The following is a 2,500-nucleotide window of genomic DNA, read 5'->3' as shown; positions in this document are numbered from 1 at the left end:
AGCCACCAGTGTGGACGACAGATATCATATGTCAAACTGGATTGAAACCAGTGAAAAATGCAGAAACGAAACATCTTCCAAACTGTTTTCTACCTGAACATGAAAAGCTTTGACTGTGTGAGAACTTTGGTTTATATGTAGTATGGCTGTGTAGCCGCGTCGAGCCACAGAAAGTTAACCTGGGTTGAGCCTGCAATCCAATCGAAAACCAGTACCTGGTCAGCGGTCAACTTCAAAAAAAAAAAACAGCTGACCTCAGTGAGCTCTAAGTTTGAGCCTGCGATATGGTCACGTGATACTGGTGAGCGGATGCCTTGTTTTGACAGGTGTCAATCAAAAGATGGATGTCCAATATCAAAGATGTATGCTGTAAACTAGCATGATACTGGTCACATTGGCATACATGGAGGGGTGGACGTATGGACAACCCACTCCTACCAAACGCAGTGGTTTGTGGGTTTTAGGTTTGTAGTTTGCAGGCGTTGGTAGACCTAGAACCCCACTGCCTTGTTTGGGGCTGCATGTTCTGTGTGTTTTTTTCCAGCTGCTGGTTTTTAGGGGTTTTCGTATCCGGCTCTGGTGCATTACTCTTCTCTTTATATACATGTAGAGTTAGTGTATAAATGTTTTTTTACCCATGCGAATGCTAAATGAATGGCATAGTGACTTGGCTGGCCAACACGCCCAGATATTATTGTTGTGTTAGTCCAGTTAAGTAGTGGAGGCAAAGTAATTATTAGAGAAACAATTTAAGTATGAAGATAAAGGTATTTACAACACTAAAACGTGTCCTCATTCACAAATGTGCCAAGAAATGTAAAATTTCGGATCATTGTGACATTTCACATTTGGCACAGGTGACTTATTAGGCAAGGTCTCCTGCTGAGTGGTTGCAAAAGTAAGCTAAGCAAATCCTTTTGTTGGAAAGTTTGCAGGCCCTCCTACAGAAAGTTTCTTTGTTTTGCCTCACACACTGCTTGCAGTGACCTTTCCTGTAACTTATGGGTCACTGACCTCCAAGATACTCTGAAGTAGCAGAAAATTGGCCTTGATTGGCTTATCGTGAAAATGAAGCTTTGTGTTTTGTGCTTCCAGGTTAACTTCTCAAAAATATGGGCTCTAACCATGCTACTGTAGAGGCACGAGGCGTCTCCACCATTTTTTAACTCTTGCCTGCTCACACAGTTGTTTGAAGTTGATGGTTCAAATCCACTCAGTCCATGTTGTTGTTGTTGTTGATAGTTTCATCTTGCTGTTAAAGAACTGGATTCAATTTTTGTCCGTCCAAAGATGCCCTGAAGTAGCAGACAGTTGGCAAATGGAGAAATAACCAATCATATCCTTGATCAGCTTAACATAAAAATGAAGCTTTGTTTGGGTTCTGTGCTTCTGGGTTAACTTCTCAAAAATGTGGGCATTAACCATGCTAGAGGCATGAAGAATTTCCACTTTTGCCTGCTCACACAATTGTTTGAATTTGATTGTTCAAATCCACTCTGCCCATGTTTTTGTTGACACTTTCATCTCACTTTTAAAGAAATGAATTCAATTTTTGTCCGTCCAGACCATCACCATAGGACTACCTTTCAAAGGAACATATTTTCCTTGTCAGATTTGTTTACTCTGTTTGTTTTGACTACAATTTGCCTTGGAACCCTGGGAAATTTGACTAAACAGTTGAACACAGGTACAGTGTACACGTTATCACAAAGCAAATCCTCAGAAACAACAACTGAAGAACAATACTGTTAACAAAAACATGCTGGTCTTTTTGCAACCAAAGGTTGTCTGTTTCGTGAATCAGGGCATTCCAATATTTACATCCCCCTTTTCTGTATATACTGTTTCATGGCTTTAAAAAAGCAACATTTTTAGTAGGCTATGTAAGGAACAATTGCCTTGGTTGGGATTGTACCGAAAGGAGGGATTTCATTTGTTTTAACCCTGTATGGTGGCAGCATTTCTGACAAGGAACTAACCCAAAAGTCAGGGCTAATAGAGAAACTACAGTATGGTGATGTTATAATGGCTGATAGAGGTTTCACTATTCGAGAGATGCTGGCATGTAAAGGGGTTAAAGTAAAGGTTCACCATATATGAATGAATCAGGTCACTTTAATGAAACTGAATTACTGGAAACAAGAAGGATTGCATCTCTAAGAATCTATGTTGAAAGAGCCATGGAAAGAATAAAAAACTACCACATTTTAGACTTTGTCCCCATAACTTTGTGCAGGAATGGTATAATTGATGATATTTTTTGTCTGTGCAATGTTTTCAAACTTCCTCCCACCACTTGTAGATTGTTGGCCATGACAATGTTATTTCTTATGAATTCACCTTTATCACTCGGCGGCCATTTTGGAGTCCTTGGGGAATAAAGGCTTTGTCTTTGCATTGTCTTTGCCCGTCCAGCCTCACATTGAATGAGAGGTTCGACGGGCAAAATCTTTTGTTTGGACATTGAGTGATATGGGTCTATTGCCTTCATTTATCTATT

This window comes from Montipora capricornis, chromosome 6, assembly GCF_036669925.1.
Source record: "Montipora capricornis isolate CH-2021 chromosome 6, ASM3666992v2, whole genome shotgun sequence".
Lineage (NCBI taxonomy): Eukaryota > Metazoa > Cnidaria > Anthozoa > Scleractinia > Acroporidae > Montipora > Montipora capricornis.
The sequence above is the reverse complement of the archived record's forward strand: the minus strand, read 5'-3'. Positions refer to the sequence as shown.